This window comes from Herpailurus yagouaroundi, unplaced genomic scaffold, assembly GCF_014898765.1.
Source record: "Herpailurus yagouaroundi ecotype Mexico unplaced genomic scaffold, PumYag 28, whole genome shotgun sequence".
NCBI lineage: Eukaryota > Metazoa > Chordata > Mammalia > Carnivora > Felidae > Herpailurus > Herpailurus yagouaroundi.
Window position 1 is genome coordinate 96,187,911 of NW_024412376.1, and position 17,558 is coordinate 96,205,468.

Sequence of the window (17,558 nt, forward strand, 5' to 3'; positions counted from 1 at the left end):
TGGAAAGAAAAACCTCGGTGTCATGATTGTGCGAGAATCCTGCTGTGGGAGAAAATGAGATATTGTGAACAAAGAAACTGCAAAATCATATTTGGATTGGGGTACAAAAAAGAAAAGAGATTAAAAAGAAGGTCCTCTATTTCAAATTTTGGAGGCCAAGAGAATTTGGGTGTCACTGAAGAAGTTGGGAATAGTAACTGATTGGAAGTCAGGACTCAACATGCTGATACTCAATATTGATAGGACATCCAGTGGAGGGATCCACTAGGTTTTTAGAAAGACTCATGTGAGGGGTGCCTGGATGGCTCAGTCAGTGAGCTTATGACTCGTGATCTTGGAGTTATGGGTTCAAGCCCCGTGTTGGATATAGAGCTTACTAAAAACAAAACAAAACAAAACAAACAAACAAAAAAACCAAAAACCAAAAAACCTTCATGTGAGGGGTCACTGGTACAGGGGTCAAGGTAAAACTTAAATGTGAATTCGATACCTGAAGCCAGAAGATGTCAGAGGACTCTATTAGACAGGTCTGTTCTGCAAGAAGAATAACTGAGTAACAAAGAGCAATACAGCATGACCTTCAGCTAGTACTACAGCAGCATCTTCCTATAACTGTCCTTATGTATAGGAATAAGGCAATTCAGGAGTGCCTGGGTTAAGCGTCCGACTCCATTTTGGCTCAGGTCATCATCTCATGGCTCGTGAGTTTGAGCCTCTCATCCGGCTCTGGGTGGATCCTGTTTAGGATATTCTCTCTCTCCCTCTCTCTCACTCTCTCTCTCTCTCTCTCTCTCTCTCGCTCTCTCTCCCTCTCAATATAAATAAATAAACTTAAAAATAAAAAGAAAGAAGGCAATTCATAAAAAAAGGAAGAGAATTACCAATGGGAATATTAAAAGTCCATCCTTATTATTAATCAAAGAAATAAATATTGGCAAAGACTTTAAAAAGAAAATAGAATTGATAGAGTTGTCAGGAAATAAACAATTTTATCATTACTGGTAAGAGGGTGAACCTTCCTGGGGCCGCTTAGGTTAAGATATCACAAATCTTTTGAATTTATGTGCCCTCTGATGTTGTAGTTTCACATTTGGGGAAATATCTTGATGATTTAGCTACAAGTTATACAGCCTTTTTTGAAAACCAAAAAACTCAAAATAACCAAAAATCAAAGCTTGATTAAAGGGATAGTAATGGTAAATCCATACAGTGAAACAGGCTACAATTTTTCAATGTTGTCAAACATAAATATTTTTTAACTTGACAATTTATTCAGTATATATTCTCAAATGAGAAAAAAAAAAGAATGTTAATTCATGTAAAGAAAATGGTCCAAAGGATACACAGCAAGATATTAACTGTTGCTATTTTAGAATGATGATGCTGTTTCAACCATAAATACATGGTGCTTTTACAATAAGATAAAATTACACTAACATTTACTTCTAGTTTTAAAAATGTCTTTATAATTTTTCTGCAGTGGTTCAAAAATATGTTTAGATATCATGAAAGCAAAGAACGAGGAAAACATCAGGATAGAGAAGTTATATCCAGCAAAGCACGTCCTCTATATATTTCTGCCACAAGTAAGCTATCTTTGGTATATCTCATCATTCTACCCTAGAAGTAAAGCTGAAGATAAGAATTTAAGTTAGAATTATTTCATTTGGGAGGTGATTCCCAGAAGCAGGGGCAGCAGAGATGCAGAATGAGAAAGAGAAGGAAGCTATTAAAGGTGCATTATCATGTAGATTACCTCTGTGGTCAATTGAGTTCAGTTCCCTGAGGAATTCTGGGAAACTGTGTGGAAGGTACCTCAGAGTTATCCCCCACCCCTGCCATGTAAGTGAGTTTGCTTTGATTTTTAGTCAACTCCCTCAGTCACTGGTTGAGAGATGCTTGTAAGAGAGAGGGAAGACAGCTAACTTCCCAGCTTCTGGCCTCCTTTGCCTTTGGGTACTCAGGAAGCCAAAAACAAAACAAACAAACAAAAAAAACACACACACACACAAAACAACCCTCAGGTAAAGAGTCACAGACGTCTGCACAGGGAAGCCTAGGTTCCACCTGCCCAACTTCAGGAAAACCCCTACTGACACAGTGTGTAAAAGTCCTAACATCTGGATATCTCCTGCTTTCCAATACTGACTTTGAATGATTTTTTCCCCACTGAATGCCTACATAATAATATGAAGGTACAATATGAAGGGGTAGGTAGGTTGTGATGATGATAAAAAGAGGGAGAGGATTAAGAAGTCTACAGTTTGTTTTAACTGGTCTGTGCTGAACACTGTTAGATGCTGTGGAAATAGAAAGGAAGTGTAATTCAGGGTGCCTGGATGGCTCAGTTGGTTGAGCATCCGACTGACTTTGGCTCAGGTCATGATCTCACAGTTTGTGAATTCAAGCCCTGCATTGGGCTCACTGCTGTCAGCGCAGAGCCTGCTTCAGGTCCTCTGTCTCCCCTGCCACCATACCTCCCCCCCCATCCCCCATGGCCTCTGCCCCTCCCCCCTCTCAAAAATAAACATTAAAAAAAATAAAAGAACTGTAATTCATAAATTCTGGTCCACAGAGCTTACAATAGAATGAAATGTATACACATGTGAAACTTTAAAGTAATAATAAGGATGTATATAATCAAGTGTCGGTGCCAGTGATACAGATAAAATATTGAGGAGAGAGGCCTTTCCATACTTAAAAGTAGGTCATACACTGAATCATAGGCCAGACCAGAGGATTATGTTACAATTGACAATAATGGCATTCTAGGTGATAAGCTCAGCACCAACAAAGGTGTAATAGCAGGTATGCTGAACATCTTCCTGTTGTCTCTATCCTGATTGGTGCCAGAAAATCTGACCTTTTGGACAAAATTAAAAGACTTCCTTGTCCTCTGGCTCCCAGCAGCCACCTTTGGCAGGGGCTGTGCTTGAGGTGAAAGAGAAGGACAAGGATGTATCTATCCCAACTTCCTTCTCTCAGGGTCACTACAAGTTAGCTGCTTTCCTTTAGCAAGTCTTTACTGTAGTCAGGAGGGCCTGTACACACAGCTTTCTCTCCTCTCCACCTTCTAGCAACTACTCTCTTGCTAGCTCAGGAATACTGCACTGTTCCTAGGAGCTTTTCCTAGAATCTAGAACCTTTTCATACCTTTATTAAATTTCAAATTGCTCCTCAAATACACCGTGAGTTTTCTGTCAGCTGCCTGATTGAAAGGGTGGGAGGAGGCTCTGTTGAGAGAAGAGTGAAATGTTTGACAGAACCTGATGAAAGGGTTCATGTTGCAGAGTAGAGGCAGGTAAGATGGACATTTTCTTTTGAAAAAAAATTTTTTTTTCTCAACGTTTTTTATTTATTTTTGGGACAGAGAGAGACAGAGCATGAACGGGGGAGGGGCAGAGAGAGAGGGAGACACAGAACCGGAAACAGGCTCCAGGCTCCGAGCCATCAGCCCAGAGCCTGACGCGGGGCTCGAACTCCCGGACCGCGAGATCGTGACCTGGCTGAAGTCGGACGCTTAACCGACTGCGCCACCCAGGCGCCCCTCTTTTGAAATTTTTTAAGTTTATTTACTTATTTTGAGAGAGAGAGAGAGAGAGAGAGCGGGTACATAAATACATGCATGCAGGAGAGAGTCAGAGAGAGAGGGAGAGAGAGAGAGAGAGAGACACGCACACACACACACACACACACAGAGAGAGAGAGAGAGAGAGAGAGAGAGAGAGAGAGAATCCCAAGTACCATCAGCTTAGAGCCCAACACGAGGCTCAAACTCACAAAATGCGGGATCATGACCTGAGCCAAAATCAAGAGTCAGACGCTTAACCGACTGAGCCACCCAGGTACCCCTTTAAAGAAAAATGATACTACAAATATGAAGATAATATTCTGAGTGAAGTTTAAGCATTCTTTTTTTGTTGTTGTTGAAATTTAAACATTCTTGACTGACCTGCAAATGGCTGTTTGCCAATGAGCATGCAGCAAAGGTCATCTCATATTCTCTATCCTGAGCTCTCTTTGGCCTCATTTGTTTTCTACTCAACGGTTGGGAGCATAAAGAAGTCTTTTTGTGGGTACCTCCACGAGGTAGGCACATATCCAATTACCCGCTGGTCTTCTATGATACAAGTTTTCAGCTGATGATAAAATTAGCAACTGAAACCTTCCAACTAGGCTGAACAACATGCTATTCTACTAGTAATCCAGTTTGCCTCTGAGGAAATTGGCTGAAAGTTTCACTTCTGGTTCTGCTTCCTTAAAAAATAAATGAACTTATAACAATTTCTCTTGTTTAATGTTGGCTTGCAAACTCCCGAAGACAATTACTTACAGAAAGGATCTGAAATTTGAGCTTCTTTCTGGACCATCTTGTGTAAGGATATTATGGGTGCAGGATGGTTACAGGACAGCCAGCAACTATTGAAGGGAAAGAATTACAGCATCTACAAAAGGTTGCAACGTGATAGCCTCAAAGTATTGTCCTAAAGTTTCTATGAGAAATGGTCACTGGCTAGTGAAGTAAATTCACATCCATTGTACATCCTCTGTCTGATTACTCAATCTTGGTTTACCGCTTTTCATCAGTGGTTTTCATCTGCTCATCTCTTCTTGGCTCCTGACTGTTGAACCATCTTTCTCTACTGACCCATTGAAAAAGCAGTCTTAAATTGCAAATTAACAAGGAAAGAAAGCCTGCAAGCCTGGGCAGGCCTCTGTGGCAGTTTCAAAATTTGTAAGCAGCTACATTTTGTTTATCACATACAGATATTATTCTTTTTGCAATTGGAAATTCACACTCCTCAAGGCCTATAGTGAGACTGTTTGGTGGTTCAATGGTCATCAAGGACTCAGGCTCCTCTGTCATTTGCCATCCTATTCATAACTCAAATAACCTCTTGGTCCAAGACGGCTGCTAGAACTCAAGCTATTACTACACTTGATCTTACCCAAAAGGCCGAGAAGGTATTACTTCCAGGAAGAGAGAAGATGAGAGGATCCTCCCAGCTGAATCAATTCCCTTTAAGCAGCCATCCCCAAACCTCCATGCAATGCTTTTATCTAATGCTTAGAACTTACATTGTCAGAGAGGCTGAAAGATAATTTGTTAGCTAGGTACATAGCCACCCCTCAAGAAACTGGGGTTCTTTTATTAACAAAGAAGGCAAGAAGATATTTTTTAAGCAACTAGCAGTATCTGCCATGCTGCATTTAATTTAATTAAACTAATATGAAGATGTTATCAGAAACCTAATGTAATATAGATCTAAATCTTAATGAAATGAGTACTTTTCCTGTTTTTAAAGCTTTTATTCATTAATTTTTTTTTTACTTATCTCTACACCTAACGTGGAGCTCAAACTCATGACCCCAAGATCAAGAGGCAAATGTTCCTTCCATTGAGCCTGCCAGGTGCCCTGAAACAAGTACTTTGCATACAGATCACACATTTGGAATACATGTTGGAATTGAAACACAATTGCATTTGTTACACTGTGTCAGTTTCTACCATGTATATGGATAAAATTTTGCTCAGGAGTGTATTGCACATATTTCAAACATAGATATTGGAAAACAGAATTTCTCTAAATTTGTTTTTCTGATGACTGAAGTCACAATACTTATAGAGGGGGTAGGGATGGAGGCAAATTGCTCTCATCCTCTTACTTCATGGATTGCTCTAGAGAGCCAAATATATAGCCTGAAAGCTCAAACATGTCTAGGCAAGTTCACAGGAAATTGACTTGGGCAGGATGGAGTAGCAAAAGTGAAATGTTAAAAATGAGGGGAACGTGGGTTAAATTATAAATTGTAAAAACTCACAAACACAAGTGATTTTCAAAAGAAAAAATTAGTGCACTAATTGAACCAGCAATGGCCATACCAAAGATGCTTTCTGTTTTAGCTCCATCCATTGACCCAGACTACCCAAAAAACTTATTACTGAACTATGTATCTACTATGTAAATATATCCCCAAGTAATGTTCTCTAGCCCAGAGTTTCCCCCACTCCTTTCACTCATTTTTTTTTAACTCAAATTCTGTCTTACAGAGATATTCTGAAGCCACCAGTGGGAATTAGCTATCATCCTTTAGAAAGCAGAGTTGAATAGTTGAGACAAGGCCTTAGAGTCTGCAAGCCTTAAATATTTACTATTTGGCCCTTTTCTGAATATATTTACTCAATTCTCCTTTATTTCACAAAGTTGATATGGATTCATTTATTGTCTGAGTGTTTATTAAACAGCTACCATAAATCAAGTACTATGCTCCTACTTTCTATTTAAGCATCCTTGGGATGAATGAAAGAGGTAGATAACTAATTAAAATGCTCACCGGTAAGTGCTACATTTGGGGCAAAAATAGGTTACAATGTGAGCATATATATAAGAAACTAACCCAGAATTGAGGAGAGGGGACTGTAACCAGGGAAGACTTCCTCATGAAAATAGTATCTAAGTTGATATTGGATGATGAGCGGAAGTTAGCCAGGCAAAGAGGGAGAAGGCCCAGCAATTACAAAGGCCCAGAGAGAAATTAAGGAAATGCAAATATTTCAGAGACTAGAATGGAAAAAGGTTAGCGAAGGTTTAGAGATACCCATGTCTGATTATTGGCAAGGGTAACGAAGGTTAGAACTGTCATAAATTAAAATAGCATAAACTGGGCTGCAGGGTGAAGGCCAGAAAACGTAGCCATCAGTGTGTTGTGGGGGAGAAGTCAGGAAATGACAGTTGTTAAGGGAAGTTAAAGCACCACAGTAGAGTTTGGCTGTGAAAGAGGTGATAAGATGGGGTGGAGGAATCGTAAGAAAGTGCAGTCCAGTGACTCTGTAGGACTTGGACGGGCGAGGTGGTGCTGCATAGTGGTGCTCAGGCTACCAGTGTGGAGCCTGACCTGGGTCCTTGAATTCCGGAAATCAGAGATCATTATCTGAGCCGGAGCCAAGATACTTAATGGCTGAGCCACCCAGTCGCCCCTAACAAGGTTCGTTCATATAGCTTTCTCCATCCTAAATTCCATTTCTGGTGATTAAAATGTCTTCTTTCCTCCTGGTACAGGGAAGGCACCTTTCACATGGTAGTTTTATGAACTCTTTCAGGGAAGAAAGGTGAGAGGGTGAAGCGCAGAGTGACCTTCCTCCTTCTGCCATTTTTCTCAAATTCCTTTAGCTTTATTCCATATGCTAACGTGCCATATTCTGGGGTAGCATGTCTTGAACCCCCTCAAAGGTATATCTTGTTTTGTGAGATATATATATTTTTAAAATAATTGAGAGCACTGCTGTGGCTATATTATTTTTTAGGGAACGACTCTCTCCCCCCCTACTCCTAGTTTATTGACATTTGGTTTGAAAATTTAATTTTCAGGTTTTTTGTGTGATTCTCCTCTCCCAATGAAAAATTCTAGATTGGTCTACTTTATGTGTTCCCCACTCCCCTTGTCACTCTATGCATACCTTTTTATTTCTCTGTTCGTTTTCTGTTTCCTCCACTAGATTTCAGGTCTCCAGGAGTGCAGGGACTATTTAGTTTTGTTCACTGTGTATTTCCCATTTCCTGGCTCAGTGCCTGGCAAAAAGTAAATGCTCAATAAATATTTTTGAATAAATAAATGATGAGTATTGAAATTTTGTGTATATTTCTTTGATGTAGTTAGTGACTACAGGTAGTATATTGCTTTGTATATTCAGCAGAGAAAAAAGCCGCTCTGCTGTATAGTAGTTTTTTATTTCATTTTTCTTTTAAGTAAGCTCTAAGTCTAACATGGGTCTTGAACTCATGATCCTGCGATCAAGAGTCACATGCTCTACCAACTAAGCCAGCCAGGCCCCCCTCTATGAGATTTTTTAGGAGTACACCTGATTAAAAAAAAAAGTTCTGATTACAGAAAAAAATTCTATTAGAACACAGTTTTATTTATTTATTAAAAACATTTTTTAATGTTTATTTTTGAGAGAGAGAGAGAGAGTGAGAGACAGAGCAAGAGCCAGCAGTGGAGGGGCAGAGAGAGAGGGAGACACAGAAACTGAAGCAGGCTCTAGGCTCCCAGCTATCAGCACGGAGCCCAGTGCAAGGTTGGAACCCATGAACCATGAGATCATGACCTGAGTGGAAGTGAGACGCTTAACCCATTGACCCACCCAGATGTCCTGGTTTTATTAAATATATATTGTATTACATCATGCTTCCAGACAAATTTTATAATTTGTGTGTGTGTGCACACTTTGTTTTTTTATGTATTTATGCATTTATTTATTTATGTGTATGCGTGAGAGAGAGAGAGAGAGAGAGAGAGAGAGAGAGAGAGAGAGACTCTGTGTGTGAGCAGGGAGAGAGCAGAGAGAATCCCAGTCAGGTTCCACACTGTCAACACAGAGCCTCAGGCATGACATCAAATGTGGTTTGCTTAACTCACTGAGCTGGAGCTCTGTGTGTGTACACTTTAAAACGGGTCTTGCTCTATTTTTCTAAGGGCATTGACATTAAATTTGTAAAATACAATGCTCTGAAGAGAAATATTTTGAAATCTTAAGGATTATTTATTTCAATTTCTGTTATGTAAAAAAAGTGATTTTTTTTCTGGAAATGAAATTTCAGATTCAAGTAGTCATTTTTGGGTTTTTACCTAACATGATATTTTTTTAAAAAGCTCTTTTTTCAGCAAACCTATGTGTCAATACAAACCTATGTGTTAATATTCATAAATGTACCTAGAGTTAAATTTATTCTGAAATATATTTCTGGGGTTGTAAAAGCTTGAGGTTGTCTAACAAAAGACATATTAGGAAAATATACTTAAAAATTTTTTTCTTTGCTCTCTCTTAATCTCCCACCTCTACATTCCATTGACTTTATGGAAAAATTGGTTTCTTTCAACATCATTTTTCTTTCAATGGTTTTTGGCAGCGTGTGCTTAGGTCAGTTAACTGCTTGCTTAAGTTTACAAACTGTGGGTCTACATTTATAAACACAAGCTGCTGTGTATATCCTCTGCAGAAAGCGTGGAGAAACTGTCATAGGAATAAAAACGGAAGTCCTCCCGCTCCCCCACCTTTTTTAAAAAAGAGGTATAAACCCCAAGAATACCCAACGCACAGGAGGGAAGTTGGTGGATGTAAAAAGAAACTGAATTTTGCACGGCCATGGAAATGTAAGCAATGGATAACTCCAGAATTATTTATGCGGTGTCCTGTCTCGATCTGTTTTGAGGACGTCCCTTAGGCCCTGGTCAACTTTCCCCCGCCCCCCGGCAGCACCGCATCAACAGTCTCCAAAAGCCTCCAGCCGCTGCTGAGCGAGAGGGGGCGGGGAGGACGCGGTGGGGGGCGGGCACCCGGCGGAGGTAACCATAAACCACACCTCCCAGAGTGCTGTGCGCGGGTCTCGGCGCGCGCTTCTCTCGCCGCGCCAGAGGCCGCCGTTCTCGGGGCTGAGCCGAGAGGAAGCCCGGCGCCTGCCAGGGCTCTACGGGGCCGCGCAGGAGGGCGCGCGTCCGTCGGGTGCTCGCGCGGGTCTAGTGCGGCGCCGCTAGGTGCTGCGGAGAGACGCTGGGTTGCGGTAGCCTGGTTGCGCGTCTGCTGCTTTAGCGAGGCCGGGAGGAACCGAGCGGAGGGACAAGCGGAGGACCGAGGTAACCGCTCTTCTTCCCCCCTCATTCCTCTCTTCCTTTGTGCGGTGCTGTGGGTTCACGCCGAGCCCTCCTTTAACCCAACCCTAAATATCGTTACGCCGCTCGAGCTTTCGCTTCTGGCTCCGGGATACTCCAGCCCTACCAAGCAGTAACTAAAACTCCACAGCTGAGAGGGTTTGGGGCCCATTAAACCGCTGCACGTTTTCTGTCGCTCTGGTTGGCGGGAGGAACGGGGTCGCATTTCCTCGAGGAGATCCTCAGCCTCTGGCTCTGTCATCCCCGTCGGTGGCCCCTTGGCTGTCTCCTCTCGGTCTTTCGAAGAAGAGACGGACAGGCAGGTGCTTGGTGGCGTGCAAGGAATGAACAGTAGCGGTGCGGCCGGCCGGGTTCGGGGCCCAGGGAGGGCGGCCGGCCTGTGGGTGCGCGGCAGGTGGGCTGTCTCCTGGCCCTGCGGCGTGGGGACTCGCAGCCCGCCGGGGACTGGCTCGCCGGAGGGGCTCGCTGCCCGTTGGGACTTGCTGGTACCGGGGGTTTGCTGCTCGCGTCAGATTTCCCTTCCGCGGGAGTATAGATCCTAATGGAAGAGTGCCTCCTGGTGTGACACCAGTAACCAAAGCCCCTTTCCGAACACGCAGCCGCTCCGTGGAGTTTGTTTTACTGCTCCACAACCAGCTCTTTCTTCCTTCCACTCACTTCTGGGCTTAGTTAACTTGCTGATTTCTTCAGGGAGGGCGATTTGTCTACATAGTTGGGAGTTTTCTAGTCCGGGGTTTACCCTTTACTGGATTTGCACAGTCGTAGCGTTTGCGCTCCTGGGTGTGAAAAGCATTTTACGTATTTTCCCACTTGGCAGTGTTGAATCCGATGACTTTACGTAGGAAATTGAACCTTTCTCAGTAATTCCCTTTTATCCGTTTTAATAGCATAACTGTTTTTGGCCCTTTACCCTATGCTAATGTTACCGCCTTGGGAGGATACTTTGGGGAAAGCGTCTCGAAAAACCTGGGTTGACGAAAGTAGTTTATCTGCTGGTTGCACTTTTTCATTATTTTTGTTTTCTGTAAGTTGATAATTGACGTTTGCTGTTCTTTATTCTCACTTTATGAGGAAACCCTTTCTCCATCTCCCTTGAATCCTGACTCTGGCAGAGGGTGGTCTTGGGAGAACAGGAGGACCTCTGCTTGGCGGTGGCTTTTTTCATTGGCTGCTGCTTTTCCTTTTCCTTCCTGAACTACAACTGTCAGTCCCTTTGTATATTGCCTTTTAAAATATCAAATAATAGGAACATAAATATAAAAAGGAATCTTAAGATAACTGTACTCACATATGCACTGTTTGGTATTAACATTTAAAACATTCTTTTAGTATTTGATAAGGTTACTATTACTGTGGGGTTTTTTAATGATAATATATTCTGTAATAATTGCACAGTCTGTCTTCTGGCAGGAAACTTAATTCACAGTCGGGGTAATTTTTACAAAACAGTATTTCCTCATTTGTTAAGAAAGCCAGGTAAATTTTGACACACCCACCGACTCCTTTTTCAAAACAGGGTTTATATTTAGGGCAGTTTTAGGTTCATAGCAAAATTAAGTAAGGTACAGGTTTCCCATATACCTTCTGCCTCCATATGCCTCCTGCCCTGCTCCACATATGCACAGCCTCCCTCACTATCAAAATTGCCACGTGGGAATGGTAGTTTTGTTAGAAAAGATGAATCTACATTGACAGATCATTATCACCCAAAGTCTGTAGTTTAAATAGGGTTCACTCTTGATGTTGTATATTCTATGGGGTTTAGACAAATAACACTTTTTTTTTTTTTTAGAGAACTTTTAATTAAGAGTTGTAGAGAATGGAAATGAGTATTGTTATTGAAAAAAGATTACAAGGGTGGGCGCCTGGGTGGCTTGTGGGTTAAACGTGGGACTCTCTTGATCTTCATCTTGGCTCAGGTCATGGTCTTGCAAGTTGGTGGGATGGACCCCAACATGGGGCTCAGAGTTGACTTTGAAGAAGTCTGCTTGGGATTTTCTCCCCATGTCTCTGCTCCTCCCCTGCTTACACACACACACTCTCTCTAAATAAATAACCCCCCCCCCACAAAAAGATTACAAGATATTTTGAACATCCTAAAAATTAATTTCAGTTAGTTTTTGTGTTTTTTTTTTAAATTTTTTTTTAACGTTTATTTATTTTTGAGACAGAGAGAGACAGAGCATGAACAGGGGAGGGTCAGAGAGAGAGGGAGACACAGAATCGGAAGCAGGCTCCAGGGTCTGAGCCATCAGCCCAGAGCCCGACGTGGGGCTTGAACTCACAGACCGCGAGATTGTGACCTGAGCTGAAGTCGGACGCTTAACCGACTGAGCCACCCAGGCGCCCCTAGTTTTTGTGTTTTAAAAAAATTGGGTGTTTAAACTTTTGGTTTCTTATGTTTAAATTTTCAACAAAGTTATTTGTTTTTGTATATTAAGAATTAAAGAGATGAATGAGAAGAAATTCTTCATAGAATAACAAATAATCATTATTTTCTTAGCTGTAAAAGGGTATAAAATATTGTTATAATGTGAAATCATTTTATAAACTGTCATAATACACTATAATGTTTATTGATATCATTAGTTAGATGCTGTATTTTAAAATTCTGCCAATTCATCATATTTTCAGGTGAATACGGCTTAATACCATCAAACTTTTTTTTTGTTTGTTTGGCAGAACATGAGAGTTTATTGTCTGGTTATGAATGATTTAGTTTGATGAGTCAGAGATAAAATTATGGAAGAGAGTCAAAAATGCCTTGGGAAAATTTCTACTTCATCTCTCTGGTTCTTAACCTAGATCTATGAGGGTGTCCATAAATAGTCTTCCCAGAGTCTGTGAACTCTGTGTATCTGTACTTTCTGGGGAGAAGACCCCTAGCTTTCAGTAGATGTTCAAAAGGTGTTCACGCCACAGCCCCCCTCCCCCCCCCAACCAAAGGTTTTAAGAACTATTAGGATCGATTATCTAGGCAGGCTTGTTTGCTAAATATTTTGTAGATTATTTTTAATATTAGGTTTTTAAACTTTTTTTTAAGAAAGGTAATCTTTGAAGCACCATGAGTGCCTGTTTTTCTTCCAGAACTAGTAGTTGATATTAATGATATACTATGTTCATATAAATAATAGTGCTGCTTCTTATATATGGAGATGACACCACTGATTGGTCCATTGTTGTTAGGCAGATACTGCCCATTCCTCTTTTCCCTTAATGTTTATTATTTATTTTTGAAAGAGAGAGAGAGGGGGGTGCCTGGGTGGCTCAGTGGGTTGAGTGTCCAGCTTCGGCTCAGGTCATGATCTCACAGTTCGTGGGATCAAGCCCCGCATCAGGCTCTGTGCTGACTGCTTGCTAAGAGCCTGGAGCCTGCTTCAGATTCTGTCTCCTTCTCTCTCTGCCCCTCCCCCACTCACGCTTTGTCTCACTCTGTTTCTTAAAAATAAATAAATGTAAAAAAAAAAAATTAAAAAAAAAAAAAAGAGAGACAGCACGAGCAGGGGAGAGGCAGAGAGAGAGGGAGACACAGAATCCAAAGCAGGCTCCAGGCTCTAGGCTCTGAGCTGTCAGCACAGAGCCAGACACAGGGCTTGGAATCCATGAACCGTGAGATCATGATTTAAGCTGAAGTTGGAACCTTAATGGACTGAGCCGCCTAGGCGCCCCTCCCCTCCACTCTTGATGGGCAATAGAATAGGTCCCAAGGAATGACACCCAAATACAATCCAGCATGTTAGAATCTTATTTTGAAATGCTTAAAGATAATTTGGTTTCCTTATTTTAAAATTTGAACATTTTTTCTTTTCTGTACAGAACACCAAATGCTAAAGAAAATTAAGTATTTTGTTTTCCAAACTAGATATTTGTTGTTATGTGATATTTCTTCTTGTATAGCACGGAGTGTAAAGTTTTATTAAATCCTAATTGATGGTTATTTTGACTTACAGTGTTGCTGGTTTGGAAAGAATTTCAGTATGATTTTTCCAAGAGATTGACCACCTGCTTATATAAATTAGATTATAATTTATAATTTTAGTTTATAACATTTAAAATTAATCTTATTTGCATTTGGGGAATTTTAGAGTTAGGTTAGAGTTCTAAGTTTGGGTTCATTCTTATAATAGAGTTTGGAAGTAAGCTATATCAAACTGCCCTATTTTTCTTTTTAGTATTAGGTTGCTGGGCTCTGAGACTTTACGGTGTGAAGCCAGCTTGTTTCTGGATCAGTTTCGAGTAGCATTCACAAGGCCTGAAGAGTAGGAAGTGAGTTAAGTGTTGCAGCACAAACTTAATAACAAATGTATGCAGCAGAGTAATATCTTTTTGTCTTTTTCCTTGAGATATTTTATACTTTTCCTTTTGATATTGGTATTTTCATATGAACTGGAAAGCTTTTCGAAGTTCAGATTCTAAGTCAATTCTTGGGAATTTATAGAGTAGTATAACAGAACTGTGTTTGACTCACCAGGTTTGCTTCTTAATAAAATTAATCTGAGAGGTTTAGATAAATCTCAAAGATCAATTAGAGGTAGATACTAGCATTTGCATAGTACTTTGCATGTACAAGGTAAGTCACTATGCTGCATCTTTAGTTATTTTAATGCAGAGGATTGCTTATTACTTTAATAATGAAAGTTTGAGTTAAATTAATTGGATCTAAAACAAAGGGGGATCATTTCAGTAAAAATTTTACCTATGGAAAAACTATCATTTTAAGATCAGTGATTTTATGTGTATTCTCTTATCTTTGAACTTTAAAAAATTGAAAAACATTTCCTGTATGGGGAGATAATTATTAAATTTTTTTTTAACGTTTATTTATTTTTGAGACAGAGAGAGACAGAGCATGAACAGGGGAGGGGTAGAGAGAGAGGGAGACACGGAATCAGAAGCAGGCTCCAGGCTCTGAGCCATCAGCCCAGAGCCCGACGCGGGGCTTGAACTCACAGACCGTGAGATCATGACCTGAGCTGAAGTCGGACGCTTAACCTACTGAGCCACCCAGGCGCCCCGGGAGATAATTATTAATACCCCATTTTAGTTCTTATAATTTATATATACCATACAAAGATATAGTTAACGTCATCTTTGGCCTTGTGGTAAGACTTTTGGCTTTGTAGTCAGGCAAGCCTATGTTGAGTCCTTGGCATTGCCACTTAATAGCTTTGTGACCTTGGGTAGCTTTCTTAGCTTCTCTGAACTTCTTTATCCACAACTGTCAGGTAGGAATAATACCTCTTTGGGTTGTCCCAAGGATTGAAATGAACAAATGTTTCATATCTAGCTCAAATAATAGCAGTTACTTGTATAGTTTATGTGCTAGACAGTTTATTAACTCATTTAATTCTTATAACAGTCCTGTAAAGTTGGTACTGTTGTTTTCCACATTTTTACAGATGAAGAAACTGAGGCTAATGAAAAGTTATATAACTAAACCAAGGTCATACAGCTAGTAAGTAGATAGTAAGCACTCAAAGCTGACTGTTGTCATTGAAAGAACAACAAAATAAGGAAGACTTAGGCTAATATAACCAGTCCTTATCTTTTTCTGTAATGAAAAATGCATCTGCATGTAGATTATTATAAAGCATATTTTATTTGTTGGAAAAGATGTTGATTGGAGTATTGTGTTCCTGACTAAGGACTCGGGATCACATAATTTATAAAAGCAATAATGTTCATTTATTGAATGCCTATTGTAAACTAGATACAGGGTTAAACATTTTATATATTATTACTTCATTTAAACTTCACAACAAACTTAAAGCTGAGGTTCAGAATGATTTATTTTATTTAAAAAAAATGTTTTTAATGTTTATTTCTGAGACAGAGACAGAGCACGAGTGGGGAGGGGCAGAGAGAGAGGAGGACACAGAATCTGAAGCAGGCTCCAGGCTCTGAGCTGTCAGCACAGAGCCTGACGCAGGGCTCGAACTCACAGACTGCGAGATCATGACCTGAGCCGAAGTCGGATGCTCAACCGACTGAGCCACCCAGGCACCCCCAGAGTGATTTTAAGTGATGTGCCCAAGGCTAACAGCTAACAGAGAATCCCAAACTGATCATAAGGTCTGCTATTAATCATTAGTTTATGTGCCTTGTGTTAGCTATTGTTAACAGATTTTTCTAAAAATCTAAGCAACAGCTTAAGGAATTTCAAATACAAGAAAAGTACTCTCATAGTTTAGAAATAAACAGTGATTACCTAAAACTAGGGTCTTAGAGGCCAAACTCAGCTTATTCTCACTTTTGTAAATAAAGTTTTATTGGAACACAGCCACACTTAGTTCCCTTATGTATTGTCTCTTGATGCTTTCATACTGTAATGGCATACTTGAGTGGTCATGAAAGAGACCGTATGGGCCACAAAGCCTAAAATATTGACTGTTTGGTCCTTTATGGAAAAAGATTGATGATCTGTGACCTGCCCAATCCTGTTCTTTTTATAAATGAAGAAACTGAGACTTGGGGAGACTAGGTAACTTACCCAAAATGTAGCTAGTTAAAATCCAATTATACTGATTAACTCACTGTTACTTCTGCTATATCATGCTACCTCTTTTTCTTTTTGTTTTTTAAAGTTTTAACTTATTTATTCATTTAAGTAATCTCTCTACCCAACATGGGGCTGGAACTCACAACCCTGAGATCAGGAATCACATGTTCTTCTGACTGAGCCAGCCAGGTGCCCCATGCTACCTCTTTTTAAGTTCTAAAAACAACCGGGGCGCCTGGGTGGCTCAGTTGGTTGGGCGTCCGACTTCGGCCCAGGTCGTGATCTCACGTCCGTGAGTTCGAGCCCCGCGTCGTGCTCTGTGTTGACAGCTCAGAGCCTGGAGCCTGTTTCAGATTCTGTGTCTCCCTCTCTCTCTGACCCTCCCGCATTCATGCTCTGTCTCTCTCTGTCTCAAAAATAAATAAACGTTAAGAAAAAAAAAATTTAAAAAAATAAAATAAAAAAATAAAAACAACTGTACCTTATGGTCATTATATGAGGGACTCTAAAGCATTGTAAAATGTTTATGACCTATAAGAATATTTCTTTTTAGGGGCGCCTGGGTGGCTCAGTCGGTTAAGCGACCGACTTCAGCCAGGTCACGATCTCGCGGTCTGTGAGTTCGAGCCCCGCGTCAGGCTCTGGGCTGATGGCTCAGAGCCTGGAGCCTGTTTCTGATTCTGTGTCTCCCTCTCTCTCTGTCCCTTCCCCGTTCATGCTCTGTCTCTCTCTGTCCCAAAAATAAATAAACGTTGAAAAAAAAAAAAAAGAATATTTCTTTTTAAAATTTATTTATTTTTGAGATTGAGATAGAGAGTGCAGGGAAGGGACAGAGAGAGAGGGAGAGAGAGAATCTCAGGCAGACTCCACACTGTCAGTGTGGAGCCTGATGCAGGGCTCGAACCCACAAACTGTGAGATATGATCTGAGCTGAAATCAAGAGTTGGATGTTTAACCAGGTGAGCCACCCAGGTGCCCTGACCCATAAGAATATTTAACCCAGTTGAAACAGGCATGCTAGCTGTGATAGTAAGTATTAGTCATTTCTTTTTTATTCTTAAAATTTGAAGAAATTTTGGGAATATGCTTTGTATGTCCCATGCCATAAATTTCTGTGGCCCACTTTCAACTTATGTTTCCTTATTTTCCTTCACAGATTTTTCTATAGTAAATAGAAATTTTTGTAATCATTCCTTAATTGATTCCGAAACAGCAATTGCAGTTGGAACCTATCTTGCAGTTGGAAATCTATCCCATCTCCATATTTACAAAATAGAGATTGTACATCTTGCATCCAGTTTTCTTTCCATTTACCTTTACATTATCCATGGAACGATCCTTCCTTCCTTCCTTCCTTCCTTCCTTCCTTCCTTCCTTCCTTCCTTCCTTC

At 40.6% G+C, this 17,558-nt stretch overlaps 1 protein-coding gene across 2 annotated transcripts in view; it reads left to right on the forward strand.

Moving 5' to 3' along the window:
• The first annotated feature begins 9,527 nt into the window (after nucleotides 1-9,527).
• The window catches only part of KLHL8 (kelch like family member 8), a 68,394-nt gene continuing 60,363 nt past the window's right edge, over nucleotides 9,528-17,558 (forward strand). For both annotated transcript variants that reach the window (XM_040478816.1, XM_040478823.1), the window contains exon 1: nucleotides 9,528-9,633. The gene's annotated coding sequence lies outside the window, so the exon portion shown is untranslated. The remainder of the gene's footprint in view (nucleotides 9,634-17,558) is intronic.